The following is a 24,462-nucleotide window of genomic DNA, read 5'->3' as shown; positions in this document are numbered from 1 at the left end:
TCAGAGAGCATAAAAAGATTAAATCACATTTTAGTTCCATGTAAGACACAATGTTAAAATAACATTTCTATCCAGCCATAAAAGGGCCTTACATAAAAACAAAGTTTTGCAAAGTACTGATCAAGTTAGTTTAGTTTTGTGCCGTGGCAACCAAGAACCTCCAAATTTCAGTTACATACACACAAAAATGTATTTCTTATTTACACTACCTATTCAACACCAGGGGCCCTGATTACTGTAGTACTCAGAGTCCCCAGATAACAGAGGTTCTACCATCCTACAAAATTGCCATCAGAACAGAAGTCTCCAACAGTCATCATGGCAAGAAAACAGCTTGAATCTCAAATTGGCTCTTAAATGTTCCTGCCTGGCAGTGATTCAAAGCAAGTCTATGACTATGTCTCATTTCAAAGAAATGGGGGAATATAAAACCCCCAAGTGCCTAAAAGGAGAAGGATATCAGAAGTTTCAGTGAGCACCTATAGCAATGATCATAGCTCTCAGTAGGATTTAGTCAGAGATTAAATCACTGCTAGAAATTTTATAGAAAACATTAGATCTCTAAGCTCCTTTAGACTCTAGGATTCTGGATTCTAAATTTATCAGGCTGTTCCTCCATTAGGATCAAGGATTTTGTTTCCCAGTGTCAAACAAATAACTCTAGAAGTCAAAATTCCCCTAAAATAGGAAAATTATTATGCTCAATATTTATACTGAGCTAAGCTTACAAAGACTTGATTTGGAAGGACTAAATATTGACAGGTCAACAGCTCTAACTCTGATAAGTTTACTGTTTTGGTTTTTTTTCAAATATTACTGCATATATTTACCTTTGACTTCTACATCAGAATTGCTGATTTTCAGTAAAGCCTGAAAAGAATGACAATTGATAACTGTTTTTCATGTACTACAGAATTTACTTACAAGGTTTTGAGCTGCTTTCCTATCTTCCTCAGTGAAAGGGTAAGCTTAGCTTAATAGGTGGCCTTAAATGTGGTCAGCTCTAGTTTGGTGGTTTGTGTCTTTGACTGTGTAAGAGCCACTTTGTACAGGTTATATGTATTTACAAACTACCCAGTTCATTTTCCTGAAGATATAGCTTACACTGGGAGCAACTACCCAGCTCATTTTTGCTCATTTTAAAGCTACCGTGTATTCAATTTTTCTTTGACTTATGGATCAGATAAAGAGAGCTATACATTTTCAGTATCTTGGCTCTGAAAATGTAGCTCCGGCACAGGCCTGAGACATTGCTTAGTTCATTCCCTTATTTTATAAACAAAAAATTAATAATTAAAATTTATTGAGAGTTTACCAAGTTCTAGGCACTGAAGTAATGATCTTATATGTATTATCTCAGTTAACCTTCACAATAGCCCAATGGGATGGAACACTATTATTATCCCCATTTTACAGATGAGTAAACTAACATTAAGTATAGATCCACTGTTAGTAGTTAGGAAAGGGTGATTTTTTTGTTTGTTTGTTTGTTTTCACTAAAACTCCTGCCTGGCCATCCTCCCAGGGACTTTTCACTATTGGATATGGGGGTTGGGAATTTACAGGTATGACTTCAGATGTTCAGGCAGTATCTAGAATTTCCCACCACTTCACAAATTCTATATGCTGATTACATAGAAATTCCCTCCCTTACAGTGTGGATGGGTACACACACATAGCCATGCCCTCATAGTACTTAAGACATCCACTGCTACTTGCACACCAGAAACACCATCCATATCCCTGGAAAACAAACTCAATCTTATTTGGAAATAACAATGTGAAACATTTTCCCTTTATCAGATGGGTCAATATAGAAAAAAATTTGATACATCCTAGTGTTGGCAAGGACATGGATAAATAAGCACATGCCCTCATTCACTGTTAAGTATCATGTTAATTTAGCTCAGGCTATTTGACTTTGAATCTTCCTCTACTGCTCAATAGTTTTTACATATCAATTTGAGAAAAGGTAACAAGACAATAACGAAGTCCAGGGGAAAAATTACATGATCCAATGTATTAAATAAGAAATTGAAGACTGGAGATAGCCTAAACAATACCTAATCCGGGGAAATGATAGGAATTTTTTTCTTTTTACTAGAATGCAACTTTTTTTTTTTTTACTTTTACCTAATTGTTTCTATTTTTTTAATTTAAATTCAATTTGCCAACATAAGTATAATACCCAGTGCTCATCCCATTAATGCCTTTCTTAGTGCCGGTCATCCAGTTACCCCATCCCCCCTCTCACCTCCCCTTCTGCAACCCTTTGTTTGTTTCCCAGAGTTAGCAGTCTCTCTGGGTTTGTCTTTCTATATAATTTTTCCCACTCAATTCCCCTCCTTTCCCTTATAACCCCTTTCACTATTTCTTATATTCCATATATGAGTGAAACCATAAAAATGATAGGAAATTAAAATTAGTATTGAACCTTGGACCCCAGACTCCCTTACTGAGAAGTTTATGGAATGACTTTTAGAGTCATGTCTGAAATATTTTCCCTGATTCTGATTAAAACCTTTAAACTAATAATGCTTATCTCTGGATGAAAGGGATTGTGTGATTTTTTACATTTTTCTTGATGCTTTTCAATATTGCTTAATTTTCCATTCCAGTGACAATATACTTTATAAAATCAATAAGGAAATTTAGGAAAATGCAACCAGTTTGTTGAATAAACTAAACTGGATAGGGAAAAGGTAAAAAGGAACTTTGTGCTTTCTGTGGATCTCATTTAAGGAGCTGTTACACGACTTGCACAGTTGGACTGTCCTCCCATTGCCAGGGGCCTACCACTGGAGCCCATCTTTGTCAACAAAGGTTTCTTTTTTTTTTAAGATTTTATTCATTTATTCATGAGAGACACAGAAAGAGAGAGGCAGAGACACAGGCAAAGGGAGAAGCAGGCTCCCTGCCGGGAGCCTGATGGGAGACTCAATCCCAGAACTCCAAGATCTTGCCCTGGGTGAGAAGGCACATGATTGCTTAGCCACCCAGGGATCCCTATATCAACACAGGTTTCTACCCAATCATTCAGCTTCCCCCCCTCAAATGCAACCCACAAAGTTCCAGCCTCTGTTCTATACAGACACCCGTGTCAGAACTCTCTCCAGAGATTCTGCATCAAATCCCCTCCATGGCCCATGTGAGAGCCTCTCTCCACCCAGCCCCCACCAGAACTACCATCTACTGTGGAAAGCTGGAAGAGTTCTCCATTCTCAGCCTTGGTGCTGAAGTAGAAGGAAACAGGGCACAGGAAAATGTGCTCTCTACGTTCTAAACCAGAGTTCTGAACTAATTCTTCAGAAGATATTAATAGTAAGAGGCTCTGTATCACTGAAGGATGGATGTGCCATGGGTTAAAGGCTTTGGCAGGGAGGACTGGAGACATAACCTTTATTCATTCTGCCATTTCTATGGGAAAATGTGTGGCGTTCAAAACAACTGACCTACAAATGATCTTTAGGAACATAACTCACCTGGAAACTGGGGACTGCTTTTACAACCATCCCCAGCCTGTCAGGTCAAATAGATTACAGCCAAGACAGCAGCATTGATTTACAGTCTTGGCCCTGTTGCTGAACCACTTTCTAAATCACATTTTTTATTCTTAAAATGAGAGGCATAATGTGTCTGTTCTGACTACAAGGTTGTTGAGATAATAAGCACAGCTATTTCTGAGCAAATATGTCACAAAATTGACAATACTTGTGTGTTTACTATTATTCCATATCATATATCACGGAATGCACAACACATGTAACCAGTTATAGGGAAATAGTTTCTGAGATTAATTGGACCACCCCAAAAGTATCATGATAAGCTTCTTTTTTTGCCATTTGCTAGTTTTTTTCTTAGCAAAAAAATCTCTTTGTTGCTCTTAACCTATATAGTATTTTTAGAATCTTAGCATTACCCAAAGCCTAAGTTTAGGTGTATTAATTGAGTGCATGACAATACATGTGTACATGTACACATTTTGAGAAGGTCTTAGAATTTGTCATTTCTCACAGTTCTCACAGTTCCAAAGGCTGGGAAGCCCAAGATCAAAGTGCTGGTAGAACCAATGTCTGGTGAAAGTCCACTTCCTGATTCATAGTTGGCTATCTTTTCAATAGGACCTTACAGGGTGGAAGGCCTAGGGAGTTCTCTGGGTCTCTTTTATAAAAACACCAATCCTGTTCATAAGAACTCCACCATCCTGACCTAAGCACTTCCAAAAGGCCGTACTTCCTGATTGCATCACATCAGCATTAGGATTTTAACACGTGAATGGTAGTGGCGGCCGGGAGACAGACATTCAGACTATAGCAAAAAGATAATCCTAAAGCTTGCTATTTTGTTGCCCTATGGGCCACTTATCAATTTTACATCTAACCAAGGTAATTTATTCCAACTTTTTTTTTACTTCTTAATGTCTTCTCTGAGGGATTATATACAGCCTTGCTCCTCAAATGTTCTTGGAATGAGTTTTCCCCTCATATTGGTTCTCATTTAATAATAAATTGGATAAAATCTCTGACAGGTATTGACTCATATTTGTAAGAGCCGTGTTTTTATCTTATTGAAGATTGTATTTTTATAAAAGTAAGAAGCAAAAAAGTAGATTCGTCTTGAGAGCCTTATGAGCTTCAGGAAAAATAAACACTGAACATTTGCAACTGTCCTTGAGTTTCCACACAGTAATTACTGTCTTTGTGTCATAGAAGAATACAACAGGTGTCCTACCCTCAAACATATCCCATTTAATTGCCATTGATTGGTTTATTCTTATGTTCCAAATGCTCTCTTCAAACAGCACCTGGCACATAGTAGGTATTCAGTAAATATTTGTTGAATAAAAGAACCAGTAATGTCTAACTCTTATAACAATTTGCAAGGCAGATACTATTATTCTAATTTTACAAATAAGAAAACTGATGCACAGAAAGGATAATTGGTTTGCCTATAGCCACAGTGAGTAAGTGGTAGAGCAAGGATTCAGATCCACATGTCTGGCTCCAAAACCTGCTCTCTTTACACTGTGCCAGACAGAAATACAAACCCCAACATTTCCATTTTCAATAAAAACCAACAGGGAGTCTCAGAATGTCAAAACAAACAAAAAATACTACTTAAATATGAGGCATTAAAATTACAGATCTTGAAACTAGGAGATCTCAGGCTTCCTGACTCTTGTACTTTCTCACAACCTCTCACCTTCACCTGGCTTTGGCCCACAATGACCTTCAAACTGAGGTATGGACACAAAGACTTTCCAGAGTGGTAAGTAGGCTCAGATACCTTCAGAGTAAAAACGTCTAGTTCTAAACCTCCACAAACTTATTCCTAAAGCTGACCTGACTGCAAATTGCTATCTGGCAATTATTCCTCCCTTTCTCACCTTTTTTCCACTTTACAAAAGAAAGATACACTCTCCCCTATTCTAATGGTATATTTGGTGTATGGTACCAGGGTATAAAAATAAAAATCAAAAATAGGAACAAAGCTAGAGTGTACTTTCCCTCGTAAAGTAAAGCCAAAGAAAGCTTCAAAAAGAAATATCCAGGGCAACCTGGGTGGCTCAGTGGTTTAGCGCCGCCTTCAGCCCAGGATGTGATCCTGGAGACCTGGGATGGAGTCCCATGTTAGGCTCTCTGCATGGAGCCTGCTTCTCCCTCTGCCTGTGTCTCTGCCTTTTTCTCTCTGTCTCTCATGGATAAAGAAATAGAATCTTTAAATAAATAAATAAATATGTCATAATAAAAAAATTCAAAACGATGTAGTTTAACAAAAAGAAATATTTAGGAGCACTTTGTTTCATTCAGGAGACATATTCAAGACAATTATCTATTCATCCGTGTCTTGTTTTATCCACCTCTCTACCTATCAATCAATCATCCGTCAATCAATTAACCTATCTTAGATATGGAGGTGAGAAAATTGTTAGGCAGATTTATGACTGGATGAATTTTAAAATAAAATTATATATTTTCTGATGAAAAGTAACCGTGATTGGCTGATTAGTTTAACAATGATGCCTGATTATCTGAAGGACATGTTCTATAAACTGAATGAGCTAAATCTATAGCTCCAAGATTTGAATAAAAATACATTTAATGTATGTATATTATATAAAATAAGCCATAAAACACATCCTTTGCAACTACTTATTTTTATGATTTTTAAGCCTATGGTAAATGTTTTTAGATTTCAACTGTAAAATATACAAGAGGTATAGCCAGTGTTTCAAAATTCTTTTGAGAACATGAGAACAGAAAGGTTTAGAGAAAAGTGCCTAGTCCCCCCTTCAGCTACTTGCTTATACATGTCTCACCTACCTTGTCCTGTTGCATTTCACTGCCAGCCAGCTAGAAATATCTACCCTATCTTCTATCTCCTTGCCTAAGCTCAGGTCTTAAGCACTGCTGGAGAGAAAAAAAAAATTAAACCCTTCTTTGTGCTACCATAGTTTTGTGGCATTCAACTTGGACTGAATCCTCCATGCTGCTTGGCAATTTGTGTGTGTGTGTGTGTGTGTGTGTGTGTGTGTGTGTGTGTATTTTAGCTTTCTTCTATTGCACACAGCTACCATACAAACATTTTTCAAGCTCTTCAAACTGCAAATCCTCCCACCATCCCATCCCCCAACTAGTGTACTTTCTTTGGCTAAATTCAGACCCACCCTCATCTCTGTACAGTTGTTCTTGGGACTCTATCCTCTCTTGCCTCCTCGGGGATCTTTTTTCTTTCAATTATCCAACCCTATTCCCACCCTCTTACTCCATTTTCAAATTCTTCTCATCTGAATTTGAACACGTACCTGTCTCACTCCTTAAAAGAAGCAAACAAACACAACAGAAAATAAAAACCACATATGCCTTTCCCAGATCCCTTACCTATCTGACACCATATTGTTCTACTCTCCTCACACTCACTTCCCTGAAGTAGCTCTCCTTCTCCACAGGCTTGCCACCTACATACTTCTCTTGATTCTTAATGAAGAATCTGCCCTCACCATTCCAAGGAGGCTGCTCCCTCCAAGGTACTGACAACTAACTACCTTATTATTAAATCCTGTCTTCAACTCATGACAGAATGGCCTCTACTGAGCATTTCCTTCTCAAAACATTTTCTTTCCTTAGATTACTTAACACCACACCCTCTTGATATACCTCTTACCCATGTCTTCAGTCATTCTCAGTCTCCCTGGCCAATTCCTCTTCTTCTGTCATTTATTAAAAACCACTGTCCCTATGGATCACACTATAAGACTCTTTATGTTCATCCTGAGCAAACAGATCAGTTTCCATGGTTTCCATTTCCACCTTTAGGCTGATAATGCTCAAACCTGCATCTTTCATTCAGATCTCTTTCCTTAGCTTTAGCCTTATGTATTTAACTACCTCCTAGACAGTTTCAATTATCTACATGTACCTAAAACTTAACATGCCTGAAACTGAACCTATATTTCTACCTCATCCTGATCCTCCTTCTTCAGTAAATGGTACCATGTAGTCCATTAAGATTCCTTAAGACTCCATTAATACTCGTGGGAGTCACCTAGGACTAACACCTTGGTCTTTTGTGTACTTCATGTCCAATGAATCACCAAGATCTGGACATTCTTTCTCATAATGATCTCTTTAACCAGCCCATAGTCTCCAATACCCACAGCCACATCTCTGCTTCAAGTTATGATTATCTCTTACTAGGCTGTTGCAACCAGCCTTGAATCTTCTCCACCTGTTTCTCACCCTACAAAAAGTGGGTGTTCTAAAATACAGATCTGGTTATATAGTTTCTTTCCTTAAAAGCTTTCAATGACTATTCAGCATTCTTGCATCTTATTACTTTTCCTATTTTAATTAATCTTTAAGGATAAATTCTAAACCCTTTGGCATGACTTTCAAGGACCTTCTGAACCTGGCCTCTGCTCACCGTGACAGCTTCAGCTCTCCCCACTCTCTCCTCCAAAGTGCTTCTAAAGCACTTATAGTTCCAAAATCTATCATGCTTGCCTGCTTGAGTACTCCTATCTTCTAGCTCTCTTACATTTAAATTAAGGTTTCAGCTCAAATGCTTCTCCTTCTAGAAAAATTTTCCTTAAATCTCAAATCTGGGTCTATATCTTATCTTATATGTTTCTGGGACACATTGTTCTAAGTATATTATAGCACTTACTCTATATTGATTTGTAACTGCATATATGTCTATAACCCCAAGAGCAGAGAGACAAATGTATAAGGCTAGGGTACAACCATTGCCTGGCACATAGCAGGCATTCAACATGTGTTTACTTACTGAATGAATGCATAAAATTACCAAAACTTGAGGAATGGCTTACAAACCTGTTTAGTGAATAAATGCTAAGTTTTCAAGATCCTGTGAAACTACCAACCAGAGAGAAAACACACAAGCTTGATGGAAAAAAAAATGTTATGGCCAATCTCTTCAGCAAAAGGTATCAAAACCTATGTCCTTACCTATATCCAAATAAACTTATCTCAAACCTAAAGGAGTCAAAAGAAACTAAAATTTCCACTTTTACTAATTCATTCAACAATGAATGGTCACCTAACCCTGTCCTCATGAAGCTTCAGTCCAACATTTGCTCCATGAAATCTGTTGAATCTTGGACAAAAGCTAGGCTATCTTCAGCTTTTCAAATTTTGTTATTTGAGCCATCTAGGAGCAACTGTTTTTATACTAGTAGCAATATTTTTTAAATAGCATTTTTTTCCTTATATGTCAGAAAACCCAAGTTGAAAATAAAATTACATTTCTTAAAACTTCCATGCTCCCGATCTTTTTCTCCTTTTCAGCTGTGCCAGAGGCATGAACTTTTATATCCCCAGCTCCAGTTAGGAAGATGATTTATTAAACACACTTAAATGAAAGATGACTTGGTGTGGATACACATGGATTCACAGTCCATGCCCTGAGGCAGTTTTAGTACCAACTTTCTAACTAATTCAGAAAGGAAAAACTTCTCTCATTATTTCAAGATAAATGACTGAACCTTCTAGCTCTTGTCGGTCTGCAACAAAAGTATCAAAACTAAAAATGGAGATTCTGTTGTTCACATTTTCCTCTAGACTTCACAATGTTTGCCATATGAACCAGGTGCAAATTACCAAATAATGGTACCTTTTGGCACTTTTAGGTAAAGCCTCCAATATCCATTGTATCAAACTCTTTCCTTTCTTTACAGTGATCTCTGTACAATATCATAACTCAGAAGTTATGTTGGAGAAATTATTTTCAATTTTTTCCTTTGGTTCAAAAAATCTACTTAAATCAAATTAAAAAGTCCTGATAAAAAGACAAATATTTCAATTTCACTTAGGAAAAGCCCTCGGCCCATTCTTGTGCACAGAGAACAGAAAGTGACCCAAAGAGTTGTCTCAGTTTAGTGACAGAATTTGCACACATGTATTTCATATCCTTAAATTGACCCTACGAGGTTAGCCTGAAGAGTCAGCAATGTTAAAATGGGGTCTTAAAGGAAACGTATTCATATAACTGAATAAAAGGAAGTTGTCATTCTTTCATCATTGCTATGAATAGAGAAGCTATTTTTCAATGATAGGCATCCTTTACAATGAAAAATAATTTGTACTGAATTCAGAAACTGTAGTGCTTTGTTTGACTTCATTGATTGTATAAAGGACCTGTTTATTTGAAACAGGTGGAGCTCAATGAATTGAAATAGTCCAATATCTTTCCTATGGTGAAAAGTAAATTTAAATTGCAAAAAAATTACTTCCTTTCCAAAAATTCCCAAGATTTTTGCTCCTGATCATGGTTCAAAATTCCATGTAGGTTTGGTCTTCATTGTTTCAGAGAAGTCATAAATGGAAAAGTTATCCTTATGTTAAGAAATAACAGCATCCCAAATACCAAGATACACATTGGTTAGGCCTGTGACACTTGTGTCCTTTATGTCTAAGAGATAAGATGGTTAGGCCTGTGACACTTGTGTCCTTTATGTCTAAGAGAAATTAGGTAAGAATTAACAAGTGTATATAAGTAACAAATTTATCACCTATACAAATGCCTTATATGCTGGAAATTAGAGAACTTTTTCCTCAGAAAGATGGTGCTAGGATTAAATACCTAGCTTATACATAACAAGACAAAAATAGGATGAACATATGTTTTTTAATTTAAATTCAATTTGTGAACATATAGCATAATATCCAGTGCTCATCACATCATGTGCCCTCCTTAAGGCCTGTCATTCAGTTACCCTATTCCCCAACCCACCTCCCCTTCAGCAACCCTGTTTGTTTCCCAGAGTTAAGAGTCTCTTATGGTTTGTCTCCATCTCTAATTTTTCTCCATTCTATTTCCCCTCCTTCCATTATGGTCCCTTAAACTATTTCTTATATTCCACATATGAGTGAAACAATATGATATTTGTCGTTCTCCAATTGACTTATTTACTTAATATAACATTGCTCCATTTCCATCCATATCAATGTAAATGGTATATATTCATCCTTTCTGATGGCTGAGTAATAATCCATTTTATATCACATCTTCTTTATCCATTCATCTGTCAAAGGACATCATGGCTCCTTCCACAGCTTGGTTATTGTGGACATTGCTGTGTCCACAGCAGGTGGGTGCAGGTGTCTCATCATTTCACTATATCTGTATCTTTGGGGTAAATAAACAGTAGTACAATTGCTGGGTCATAGTGTATAGTTCTATTTTTAACTTCTTGAGGAACACTGAGGTGCAGGTGTCTCATCTTTCACTACATCTGTATCTTTGGGGTAAATACCCAGAAGTTCAATTGCTGGGTCATAGCACAGTTCTATTTTTAACTTCTTGAGGAACCTCCATACTGTTTTCCAGAGCAGTTATATCTACTTGCATTCCCATCAACAGTGTAAGAGTGTTCCCTTTCTCCACATTCTCACCAACATTTGTTATTTCCTGTCTTATTAATCTTAGCCATTCTTACTGGAGTAAATGGTATCTCTTTGTTGTTTTGATTTGTATTTTCCTAATGGCAAGTGATATGGAGCATTTTTTCATATGTCATTTGTTGGCCATTTGTACGTCTTCTTTGGAGAAATGTCTGTTCATGTCTTCTTCAAGCCCATTTCTTAACTGGATTGTTTGTTTTTTGGGTGCTGAGTTTGATAAAGAATGAACATGCTTTAAAACATAAAAAGAGGGAGGCCTGGGTGGCTCAGTGGTTAAGCATCTGCCTTGGGCTCAGGGCATGATCCTGGAGTTCCCAGGATCAAGTCCACATTGGGCTCCCTACATGGAGCCTGCTTCTCCCTCTGCCTATGTTTCCACCTCTGTGTGTGTGTGTGTCTCCTATGAATAAATAAATTTTAAAAATAAATAAAATAAATAAAACAGAAAGATTGTGGCAGCAGTGCAGTTCTATAGGTTCATATCAAAACTAAAATGAGCAAAGAATGTATATGAATCATTTGTACAATTCACTTATAAACCACAAAAATTGTGAAAAAGTAGTGAATAAAAATAAAATTATTAATAACTTAAATGTTTTCAGAGTGGTTCTGGCTTGTATACTCCTTTTTATTCTCCAGTGGCATGAAAATACTTAAATGTTAGAAAAAGGACAGAGGAAGAAAACAGATCCACTGTAAATAATTCAAATAAAGGCAGAAAAAGGTGGTCAGCAATCTTTACATATTTTTTTCAAAGTTACTTAGATAGCAAAGCAATTTAATTGTGGTTTCAATGTACTTTAAATTCAAAAAGGTAAGACATATATATTTTTTATATAATCATTCAGAGGCAGCAGCAACCAGGCAGCCAGAGACAAATGTGGAAACCACAGGAGAGAACAAGAAGAACAGGACAACCTCCTCCAACTGATAGAAAGTGACTCAGCTGGAAGAGACATTGCAAACATCAAGAGATAGAGAGGTAGGTATTCATGGTAGGCATAATAATGGCAAAGGGAAAATAAGGTTGCAGGAGAAATTGAGGTCGTTCATCAGCTGACTTCAAGATAGGAGACTGTCGTAAATTATCTAGGTGGCCCCAATGTCATCTAAAGGGTCCTTGAAAGTTAAAGAGGGACATAGAAGAGGAATTGTTTTGGAATGATTCAATATGAAGAAAGCTTGCCCATAATTACTGGCTTTGAGGATGGAGTAACGGGACCAGGAACCAAGGAATTGCAGATGGCTTCTAGAAGCTGGAAAAGGCAAGAAAATGAATTTTCCCCCAAGAACTTCCAGAAAGGAATGGAGCTCTGGTGACATCTTGATTTTTTGTTCAGTGAGAACTGTTTCAGACTTCTGACTACCAAACTACAAAATAATAAATTTGTGTTGCTTTGTGCCATTAAATTTTTTGTAATTTCTTAGGGCAGCAAGAGAAAAACTAATACATAGTACTTCACAGTAAAGACTATGGTGGAAAGGATTCCCAAGAGGTCAAGAGGGATAAATTCAAAATGCCATAGTAGAAAATAAAAGAGGAAGAAAAGTTTTAAAAAATAGCAGAAAGAGGACAAAAACAAAAGAATTTATGAATCTCAGCAAAACTACTTTCACCTGCAATAGATATAACAACAAAGGAAGGACAGACTACAGTAAAGAAGTAGAAGATATTATACAATGTCCTTCACATGGCAAGCTTCAACAAATACTTGATACATTGCTTTTGTAAAAATAGGAAAGCAAAGTAAGTAAGAAGTGAAACTGAAGGGGCCCCTGGGTGGCTCAGTTGGTCAAGCATCTAACTTATGATTTTGGGGCCAGGTCATGATCTCAGGAGTATTAAACCAAGCCCCATATCAGGCTCTGTGCTGGGCATGAAGCCTGCTTAAGAGTCTCTCTCAGCCCCTCCCACCCTTATCCACTTCCCCCCAAAAAAGTGAAACTAGAAATGGATAACACAAAGAAAATAATTTTTTTTAAAAAACACTATCTAGAGCATTTTTTTAAAAGAGCATTGTTTTTTTATGGGGTCTGGACTTTATCAGGTGAAAACTGGCCAGAGAAACATCAAAAGCATGAGTAAATCCCAACCATGACATCCAAAGTAGCATGTAATTGCACAGTATTTGAAAAAAAGATATTATTTATTCCACACCTTATGAAAATGACCTTAATGAGAAACCACAGTTTTAAATATCAGATGACTGAACTTAGGTTTTCTTGTACTAGTCTCTTCAGAGTCACGTATCATCATGTGACATAAAGAAAAATCTTACAGGATTTGCTATGGTTTTCAAGTTTTTATTTAAATTCCAATTAGGTAACATACAGTGTCATATTAGTTTCAGTTGTACAATATAGTGATTCAACACTTCCATACATCACCCAGTGCTCATCACAAGTGCTCTACTTAATCCCCTCACCTATTTAACCTATCCCCCAACCCACCCCTCCTCTGGTTAACCATCAGTTTTGTTCTCTATAGTTAAGAGTTTGTTGATTGGGTTTGCCTCCCTCTCTTATTTTCCCCCTTTGCTCATTTGTTTTGTTTCTTAGTCCACATATGAGTGAAATCATATGGTATTTGTCTTTCTCTGACATATTTTGATAAGCATAATACTCTCTAGCTCCATCCATGTCACTACAAATGGCAAGATTTCATTCCTTTTTATGGCTAATATTTCATTGTGTGTGTGTCTCTGTGTGTGTGTACTACTTCTTTATTCATACATACATCAGTTGATGGACACATGGGCTGTCACCATAATTTGGCTATTATAGATAATGCTGCTATAAACATCGAGGTGCATGTATCCCTTCCAATCTGTATTTTTATATCCTTTGGGTAACTATTTAATAGTGCAATTGCTGGATCGTAGGGTAGTTCTATTTTTTAACTTTTTGAGGAACCTCCATATTGTTTTTTAGAGGGGTTGCACCAGTTTGCATTCACACCAATAGTGCAAGAGGGTGTGATTAGTATATTGATGAGAAAATATAAACAACCTTTGGAGATGTGACTTTTCTTCAGTTAAATAAGGACGATTAGCCTCTCTTAATGCTGTGTTCAATGATAAGACCTAGCCTAAGATATTTTATGATTTCAAAAAGTCAGTCAATTAATGTTTGAAGAATTCTAAGCCACTATTTCTCACATCAAATAATTTAGCTGTTAACTAAAGGTAAACAAGAAATTCCACAGAAAATATTAAGAGAGATGTTGGCAAGTTAATGATGCTATTAAAAAGTAAAGTTCAAACTGTAATATGTGGAGTTATTTTAGAATTGACTATCCCAGCTCCAGTCATGATGGTAACTTTTAAGGATAATCAAGTAAACAAAGGTATATTCCTATTGATTCTGTTTTACATAAGTGTAGAAAAGTCTTTGAAAGTAATGCCAAAAGCACATATTGATTTTTTTAAACATATGTTTGTTAAAAGATTAAGCCATCAGGAAGATAATTTATATCTAGTTCTTTGGTTATTTAACATTTCTTTCTCAAAATAGAAACAAAAAGAAAATAGCTTCTGTTTCTGCATTATTTCTGAGGTAACAGTGAGGTTTTAAGAAGACGTCTAATAAGGTGTGACTTGAAAAAGAACAATCCATAGGATCACAATGATAGATTAATGCTGGGAGATAAAGAATTCCTCTGTACCAGCAAAACTCGAGCATCTCAGAGAAGAAGGGGCCCCTAGAAACCCCTCGATCATGTTCTAATGACCAGCAAGAAATCCTGCCACCATTTGCTGACAGGTTGTCATCCAGACTACAGTTGAACATCTGCAGTGAAGTAGAGCTCACCAACTCCCAAGCACCTACTATTTCACTATTTGTCCCAAATTTAACTTCTACCCATATTCTCAGTTCTGTTTTCTAGATACCAAACCCATGTCTAATCCTGCTTTCCATATCACATCTTCAAATACTAGACGCCAACTATCAAATTCCCCTACTGAGTCATCTGTTCCTTTTTAAAGTCAAGATGTACAGGGCAAGGGTATGTGTACAAGTCTACTATGTTGGACCTTCCTACGTAATCTGATGATTAGTTAGTACAATAACTTGTTGATGCACACATCAAATGTGTGCTGAGTGCCTACAAGCTTCCTGACAAGAAAGAAAGACAAGTTCCCTGTCCTCATGAGGCCTAAATTGGCATAAGTTGGACAACAAACAAATAAACAGGTAAACAAATAAAATAAAAAGATAATGAAGAGTAAAAACCTACTCATTAGAGAGAGAATTTTTAAGATAAGAGGAGGATGAAAATGAGCTAGATATGCAAGGAGCCAGGGAAGAGAACTTGAGGAAGGTAAGTGTAAAGACATGGAGGTAAAAAAAAAAAAAAAAACTTGCTTTCTTCCAATATTCCAGGTCAGTCCATCTAAAACATCAGTATGAAAGAAGCTGAAGTAGCAGAAACTGACATAGGAGAAGCAGACAGACCCACACCATAGCATGGAGTATGGACTCTATTCTATGTAAAATAGGACTCTATTCTATGTACAATTTTTTTTGAACACCAATAAAAAATAAATTTATTATAAAAAACACTTTTGAATAAATAACAACAAAAAGAATCACCAAATTACAAAGTCATTGCAACAAATACACCTAAAGAAACACAGCGGAACACTCCCAATGAAAAATGACCAAAGTGAAAAGAAATAAACCACACAACTCTAATTAAAACAATTATAAAAATAAAGAAAAAAATTAAAATGACTTTCCAGGGAGGTGAAGCAGGACGCTAGTGCCGGGCGGCCAGAGGTGGCCAGAGATCCACACCCTCGAGCCATAATCGTGAGCGATTGTACGAGGGCCACGAAGGGGTCGGCCAGAGACCCCCGGAAATGTAAGAATTGTAAGCAGGAAAGATAAATAATTCATTTGCTATTTAAAATACCATGCTGGTTGCCTTGTGGAAAATGGATGAGGGGAGGGCTAAAGCAAAAACAGAAAGATGATTTAGGAGGTTCTTGAAGTGAAAAATGATGGAGACTTAGCTAAACATAGCAGTAACAGAGATTGAAAGGTGTGAAGAGATCTGTAGCATGTGACTGGAGAAAGTACAGATAGGAGCTTTTGATGGTGGATGTGGATGGTGAATAAAGCATGACTCCAGGTTTCTAGTTGGAGTGACTCTGGACAGCAGATGAGAAGAGGAGCCAACCAGGAAGAGGTTTCAAGTACGCAAATGGATATGTAGATCTGGAGCTCAGAGAGATCTAGCTGACGATGTAAAATATGGGAGTTATCAACACATAGATGGTATTTAAAATCACAGAAATAATAAGATAACCTAGAGCACCTGGGTGGCTCAGTCAGTTAAGTGTCAGACTCTTGGTTTCAGCTCAGGTTGTGATCTCAAGGTTGTGAGATGGAGCCTGCATTAGGCTTCCTGCTCAGCGGGGAATCTGATTCTCTCCCTCTTCCTCTGCCCCTCCCCCACTTGCTCAGTCTCTCTCTCTCTCTCCCTCTCTCAAATAAATAAATAAATCTTAAAAAAAAAAAGAAATAAGATAAACTAGAGAGAAAGTTTAGAGAAAGGAATGTGAGAGCTCAAAACTTACTCTTGAAGAACTGCAACACTTACAGTTAAGGACAAAGTACAAAGGAAGCCAGTAAGGAAAAAGGAGAGCCAGGAGGGTGTTTGAAAAAGGAAGAAGGGGCCAACTGTGTTAATGGTGTTAAAGAAGTGGAACAAGATGAGAGCAAAGTGTCCATCAGCATCAGGGAGATGGCTGGTGACCTTGATAAAAGCAGTATCTGTAGAATAGTAGAACTAGCAGCAGGTGAAGTGGTTTTAGGAGTGGATAAAAGGTGAGAACGTGAAGTGAGGGATGTAAAATATTTGCATGCAGAAATGGAGAAAAGAAAGGGGATAGCGGCTAGAAGGGATGTGAGATGTGAGGCCAGGAAAGGGTTTTCTTCCTTTTTTTTTTTTTTTTTTTGCTTGTTTGTTTCCTTAAGATGGACACGTACATGCCATAAAAACTAAAATTCAGTGATTAAAGCACACTTGACATGCTCCTGCTCTAGGCCAATGGTTTTCAAACCACTTTCAACAGAAGGCTGGATTTCTGGGACAGTGCCTTCCTTATGTCTGCTCCAAGAAGCAAGGCAGTCCTCCCTCCCTAACAATAAAAGTAATGCAAATTTAATTCATTTTATATCTGGGGATTTAGAATAAGATGTCATTTGAAAAATCACTGATCTAAGGAGAGCATAGGGCAGCCAAAATATTTACCATTTTGGCCTATTAATAACAGAATACCTGATGAATCTGTAGATGGTATATACTCTTAATTATGTCACAAAATAGTTCTTCAGGCAAAACATGATGATAAATTGTAGCTGTAGCAAAGTCTCAGGATGCTAAACAAGTTTGTCATTGTTTCACAGTCTCTTAGCAATGATAAATTAAGTAGCTTCTTTTTACTAAACTCTTTAGGAACTTCAGAATACTCAAACCTTGATTTTCAATAATTTTAATTAATATATCCCACAGTCAATAGGTTTAATAAACTTGAGACATCTCAAACCTGTTTTAATAAAATTGACTTACAAAATAGAAAAAAAATTTCATATAAATATTGACAACTGTGCAGACTAATTCTCTATGTACTCAGTAAATATAACTTTTTCATAAAGAGATTTCCTGAGTTATAGATATGCAAAGTAAGACGTGAGCAATAACGGTGTTTATTTTTTTAACCACTTGAGAAAAGCAATGAGTAGGATTAATAGGGAAAATGGATAGATTTGTGAGAAATTTGTTGCTAAATTAGTGAAAAAAAGTTATTTTTCCAAAGGATGTTTACAATGTTTATGACCTTCAGTAAACTATTATGAATTCATTGTGCTGATTACTAAATATTTGCACCAATTTGATATTATACCACTCTGGCTCCCTTTCTCTACAACAGGATTTCTCAACTTTAGCACTAACATTTTGGGCTGAATTAATCTTTGTTGTGGAGGACTGTCTTCTATATTGAGAGCGTTTAACAGAAACCCTGGCCTATATCCACTAGATGCTAATAGCATTCCCTACCCTAAAGTCACAGCAACCAAATATGTCTCCAGACTGCCAAATATCCCTTTAAGGTCAAAATCACTCCCTCCCACTTGAGATTTTGCTCTACAAGATAATGTGATTTCTTATCCTGGAGTTAAGCCCCTATTTTCATAATTCTCAGGAAGCCACTTGGGCTCCAACTGAACAAAATAAAGGTATTGTGACATTCAGAACCAAATGTTCATGTAACTGTAATAGAGGGAAGCAAATATATCTCAAATGTGACTACATAGCATGACAAGTGGCTCAAAAACCCAAGCAGAAAAGTACAAAATCTAAAACAGGTTGATGCCTTATAACTAAAGCTTCATCATAAAAGATCCAGTTATTGACCTTCATATGAGGAAAATGGTAAATAACACTTTTTGGAGTGCTGCTCTAAGTCCTTCCATTAAAATCAGCAGTGTGGCAAAGCTACATGAAAAACCTTGTCAAGACATTAAAGGCAGGCAGATCATGTTTGGCTGTATTCATTTTATATGTTGTTGTGCATTATGTTACCAGTTTTTAAATGAAATGCCAGTGAGAAAAATACTAAAAGGGAAATGTTTAAAGATGGAGCTAAGCTGCCACCTAGAGAATATAGAAATGGCAGCATCTTAGCCTTCTACTGATGAACAATATTGTCCTATGAACTAAAAACAGATCAAATTTAAAATTTCAAAAGCGATATGAAATTCTAATGTCACACTCTTTTAAGTTAGCTAATTATTCATAAAATATTGAACTTAATTTTCTTTGTTGTACTTTTAAACATATCAAAGAGATAATCTTTTAAAAGTTCAAAATAATTCTGAAGTGGTCATTGCTGAACAATAGCGGGGTGCCTACACAGAAAATACTATACTGTTAATGCTGCAATAAAGGCTTGATCAAAATTTAAGTGTTTTTTTAAATTTCCAAGTAGAAAACTTAGTATTGAAATGATTTGGAAGAATAATGAATGAGATCAAGTGATAGACTTTTCAGTGTTTATCACCTTTCCTAACAATCATTGTTTCAAATGAAGCCAATTAGTGAAACAATTATGGTAACTAATATCCAATAGAATCATTAACTGGAGGGAAGGGAGTGCTACTTAGGCAACCTAACAGAAGTGAAATATAAAATATAAGAGAGGAAAAAGCCTGGTGGGAATAAGGCAGCTAAAAATAACCTGACTCTGAGCTAAAGCATAAAGCTGAGCTACAATTTCTGGGAAAATATGAGTCTCCTTTTCTAAATGTAATAGTATAATTGAATACTCATTAGGTTCTCCAGACCATAAACCACCGCCTGGTTAAGGTAGCCATTTGGGAAGCTGCATGAACTCTTTTGGGCCATGAGGGTCCCATTTAGTAAATTACTACTTCAATGTACTGAATGATACCCTTGTGGCCTGGTAGTGGATTCCAAAAGAGCTTAATTTACACACTGGGAGAATCTGGTGCTCATTAGAAATGAGAAGTATATCTGCTCACATATCTGCAGAGAAGAGAAAAATACTATACTCATCTGAAAAGGGGGTATTGAAAGGTGGCCTGGAGATGAAAGTATCAAATTATCATGCAATGGCATACCCACATGACCTAGTCTATAACTGCTTACTACTTATGATGAGATTTTTTCTCCCTTTACAATTTGAGTTTCTGTTTCATCTCATATTAAATTCCCTACGTCATTGCTTTTGCAGTTTTGAGAGAAGAATCCTACTTTCAGCCTTCCCCGATGGTTTTACAGCGTCTTGGGTACTTTCAGAGATGCTTGTCTAATGGTCCACCACACCTGCATCCACCCATATAAGACAGTTAATAAAATCCAATTGTTTAGGGCTGAATTTACTCAAGCTATTTTTTGTCCTACAACATGAACTAATACTATGTTTTATTGAGATTTTTCACTTTTGAACTTGCTACTGTATCACAGCCTGGAAAAACATCTCAAGGTTTCTTTTTTCTGAAAATTATGTTTAGATATCTATGGGATTTGAATCATGTATATGAATTGCATCCTGCATCATTTTACCTAAAACTGAGCATTTACACAAGTAATCATTTTTATGATTAAATTCTTGCTTGTTCCCACATCAGATCAGTAAAGTGATATTTTACATATATATCTCTTAAAACACAGGCTTCTAATGATGACTCATACGTACTGAATAGCTTGGATGCAATTATAAATCTCAAATGATAGCTATTTATATCACAAAATTGTGGCATCTGCCTTAAAGTTATGTATTTGCCTATTTTTAGGTGATGTGAAATAGAACCACCTTTTATATGATAAATATATCTAATTTCTCCAATGTGCCTTTTGAATGAAAAAATAGGACATTTGTCATAACGGACATAGTCATAATGGGCCCAAAAACATCTTTGTCAATGAATTTCTAAGAATTTTGGAAGAATGGAACAATAATATATAAGAAATATATAGTCAAAAAATTCTGAGGATCATTTCAGAAATGGTAACACCTCTTTATGTCAATATTCTCATTAAAAAGGCAACACTATAATTACTACAAATTACTAGATTTAAAAGCACAGTCCTGAAACTCACAGAGAATAAAAGCATTTGGAGGCTTGCCAATCTAGTGAAAGAGATCCACTCCAATTTCTCAGTTACTCAAGCTGGAGAAAATAATTCCTAACCGGTGAACATCTACACAGAATATGTTTTTAGGCACTACACAGAATATGTTTTTTATTCATTTAAGAGTCAGAAAAATCCCCTTCTCAGCATTAAATGAGATGCCCCTTTTTGGCAGATGAGTTTATGTCCTAGCTGTTATGTGAGTAGAGTCAGGAGTAGGAGTAGTAAAAAAGTCTTAGATGGAAGGGATAGCTTGTTCCAGCAGAGAGTGTGTTCAAAGACCCAGAGTAGTGAGGGAGTATTTTAACGAAGCCTAATGTTGTTGGAACAGAAGGCAAAACAGATCTTGAAAGGCTTTAAGGTTATCTTAACATCTTAAGGTTTGGGGCCATTAACCTAAAGGCAAATAGAAGGGATGGAAGAGTTTTAGGCATGAGAGAAAAATGATCAAATGTGACATCCAAAGGATTTTGGCTTCGGAGACAGAGTAGTAAGACTCATGGCAAGGAAGTGATTACTCTAAGCCAGTAAAAGGATGATGATGGCCTAAATCAGGATGACAGTAGTGGCAATAAAAGGAAATGGATGTATTTGAGAGATATTTAAAAGTTATGCATGAGATTTTGTTACAGATTAGTATAGAAAATTAAAGACAAGGGTAATGGATAAATCCCAAGGCTCTAACTTAAAAAACTAGATAATCCTAAAGACTCAGGAAAGAATGCAATGGGGGCAAATCTATAGGAGGAGGGAGAAGATGGAATGATGATTTCAGTTATAAGCATGCTGATGTTGAAGTTCCTGATAAAACGTATTCAAGTGGAAATATCCTGAGGGATTTGGATATATAGGTATAAACTCAGGCAAGAAATACACTTAAGGGTAAATCAGCATATAAATGGTTATTGAAGCCGTGAAAGTAAATGAGATTCCCTGAAATTCTGTGTGATTAAGAACATGAAAGAGCCCCAAAGAACATTGAAACTTAAGGGTCAAGAGGAGAAAGATCCAATAAAGACAATGGTAAATGAGGAGGCATATTGCTAGATTGTTGTCCCAGAAGCCAAAAGAAGACAGTGTTTCAGAAAGCAGGATTTGATTAACAAAGCAAAATGTCACCCCAGATGAACAAAATTATGACTGATGTTTTCCCACTGCATTTAATAACACAGAAACCTTTGTTAAATCTAATTTAAGTATATTTGGGGATTCAGAGACTGGAATGCATTGTTAGGAATTCAGCAGTAAAGACAAGGTGAGAATACAGGGACAAAAATTACGGATAACATCTTTTAAGAATTTTGGGTGTGAAGGGAGGAGCAATGTATCATGACAGCTAAAAAATAATACACATGTAAAGCAAGGAGTTTGGGAATTGATTGATAGTATTTCATATGGGTGTATAATCTCGGGCATCATCTGTGAATGACAAGATCTTATAGACAGTCAAGGACAAAGAATACAGTAGAAAGAGGTTGTGTGAAGGTTACTTTTTTCTTTTTTCAAGATTTTATTTATTTATTTATTTATTTATTTATTTATTTATTTAAGAGAGAGAGAGAGCAGAGCAAGAGAGAAAGAGCATGAGTGGGGGTAAGGGGTTGAGGGAGAGGAATGAGCAGACTCCGCACGGAGCAAGGAGCCCAATGCAGGGCTCAATTCCAAGACTCTGAGATCATGAACTGAGCTGAAGGCAGACATTTAACTGACTGAGCCACCCAGCCACCCCATTTTTTTAAAGTAGGCTCCACACTCAGTTTGGACCCCAAAGTGGGGCTTAAACTCACAACCCTGAGATCAAGACCTGGGCCGCGGGGTGACTTCTATTTTCTCTGTAGAGCAGAAAAAAATCAATGTTATTTTCTAAGAGGAAATAGGGAGAGTTAGGTGGAGAGATGAGAAAAGGGCAGGGGGAGGAGTTGAAATAATCATTGCGGAAAGAAAGAAATTTTAAGAGCCCGACAAGTTGCAAGATTTTCCCATGTGGCCAATAGACCTAGTACACAAGTAAAAATGATAATTGGATTCATCCAGATTTGTGATTTTGCCAGGTCAACAGAAAGACAACAGAAAAGAGGAATTGATGTGGTTATGAGAATAGAATCATTAACTATTAAAGGCAAACAGAATACGGACAGGGATAGAGAAAAGAGGGGCTGGGAAAAATAGAAAACAAGGAAGTGAAGGGTTTCAAGGAAGCCTAATGATACCTGACACGAGTTCTCCACTGTTCGGCTGCATCAATGCTACTCCCAATGCAAAATTTTCCTGGAGATTTACCAAGTATGATGAGGGGGAAGAGGTTATTTCCGGTTGAAGGATGTCTGGATAGGCCTACTGAGGAGGTGAACACAAGCTGCCTTAAATGAGTTACAGATGCAAGCTTCAGATAGATTTAATAGCACAGAGAGAGTCTATATGGAGCAAGTTGAAGAACAGAAAATAGTCTTTCTCATATGACAGGGATTTAAGTTTAATGGAGATAGGAGAAGTCCAGAAAGAGGTGAAGAATACTAATAGAGGAATAGTATAGTAAGGGAAAAAATGAAAATACACCTTGTATTTATGTTTTAGGGAGCTTTGGATTTTACTCTGTGTGCTAAAGAGCTATTAAAGACTTTTGACAAGCAGAATGACATGATCATTGCAACCTGTACTTTTGCATCATAATATTTGTAAAGATGGTAGAGAGTGTTTGAACTGTTTAACTAATGGACAGATTAGATGAATTCCTAGAATTTCTCTAAAATTAAATTTAGTACATGAGCTACTACTTTACCTTTAGAAATTAACATTCTTGATAATGAAAAACATTAAAGTCTCCATAAACAAATGTAATTGTTTAAACAATTCACAAAGCAATAAACAGCAATAAACAATTCACAAAGCAGAAATGTAAGTGGGTGACAAATTTAAAAAAAATGCTCAATGGAAAAAGCTAATAAAGCACAAGATTTTTCAGGAACCAATGATGTTCACCATTGCCAATGACTTGATAAGATGGATCTCATTAGTACTCATTAATGTACATTGGTATTATAATCTTTGCAGAGAGCAATTTAACAAGAGATATCAAGAACAATTTTGAAATATTTACTCCTTTTAACCAATATTTCTACTTCTAAAAGTAAAATCTAAGAAAATTATCAAAATACACTTAAATATTTATGCATTAAAATATTATTACTTACAAAAATTTAATATAAATCCAATCTCGGTTCAAGAGTTCTGTTCCTTAAGCTTTTCTTGCGTTTTCCAGGCAAAGTTATGGATTCTCTTCTTTACTTTCCAGGCAAAGTTATGGATTCTCCTTCTTTGCTAGGACACGATACTGTCCTACCTATGGTCTATTTTCAATATCCTTACACTTTCTTTTTATATTTTCTATGGTTTCCTCCGTCTGATTTTCTAATTTACCATTTCATTTTTCTTCAAATTTATCTTGCCATTTATCTCATTATTTATTTCAGTTATATTTTTTATACTTACATTTCCACTTGGTATCTCTTATTGGTTTCTTGTTCTTGCTTCATGTTCCTACTATGTCATCCCAGGTCTCCTGGAGGGTCTTTGGCATGGTTATTTCACATTTTTGGATCATTTGTTTCAATAAATCTGCTTTCAGTGTTAAAAAAAATACAACTCCCTTATTAGGGAGTGCTAAATAAGTTATAATAAATCTTATGATGAAATATAATTGGGCTTTTATAAGTGATGTTTACAGAGAGCATTTAAAGATGTAAAAAATGTCCATAATATAAAGTGAATAAAAACAGTGCAATATGTAAGAAATATAGACAGTATAACTTCAACTATGCAAAGTATGTGTGTGTGCACTCAAAAATATTAGAAGAAAATGTACTAGTCTTAACATCT

This window comes from Canis lupus, chromosome 8 (assembly GCF_003254725.2).
Source record: "Canis lupus dingo isolate Sandy chromosome 8, ASM325472v2, whole genome shotgun sequence".
Lineage (NCBI taxonomy): Eukaryota > Metazoa > Chordata > Mammalia > Carnivora > Canidae > Canis > Canis lupus.
The sequence above is the reverse complement of the archived record's forward strand: the minus strand, read 5'-3'. Positions refer to the sequence as shown.